The sequence below is a fragment of the Penaeus monodon genome, chromosome 30 (genome assembly GCF_015228065.2).
Source record: "Penaeus monodon isolate SGIC_2016 chromosome 30, NSTDA_Pmon_1, whole genome shotgun sequence".
Classification (NCBI taxonomy): domain Eukaryota; kingdom Metazoa; phylum Arthropoda; class Malacostraca; order Decapoda; family Penaeidae; genus Penaeus; species Penaeus monodon.
Genome location: NC_051415.1, coordinates 20,696,186 through 20,696,725, shown reverse-complemented (window position 1 = coordinate 20,696,725; position 540 = coordinate 20,696,186).

Sequence of the window (540 nt, the reverse complement as noted above, 5' to 3'; positions counted from 1 at the left end):
TCATAACCCACCACTTTAGTCATTTACTGACTCCCTGCTCTCCCCTTTTATCAAACTTATTGCCACATCATTCTTCATTCTCTCTTTTATTTCGGGTCTCGAGGAAGCTCTCGTCCCCGCTTTCATTTCATTTCGTTTTTTTTTCTTGTTTATTCTCTAATTATTTTTTTCTTCTTGTTTTTCTGTGAGTTATTATGGTGCTCCATTTCCTAACCATCTTGGCTTTTTTTCCCCAACAAGTTTCCATCTCCTACTTTCTTTCACTAATTTCAGTTCTGTAATCAACACTACCTCTTATCCTTTACCCCAGTTTCAAAGATACAACACCCCCCACTCCCACCCCTACAGGAATAAACGATACCCATCGCCCATGTACCCTACAATACCCGTATACCACCACGTCGATTCTCCCGTCATAATTCACATCAGGCCCATAAGCGTGCGGTATCAAAGCATGCCATCAGACAACCCAAACGTCCCTGTCCCTTGGCCTTTTACCCTGCAACGCAATGCCTAAATCCAATTTATCCGCCCGTATCC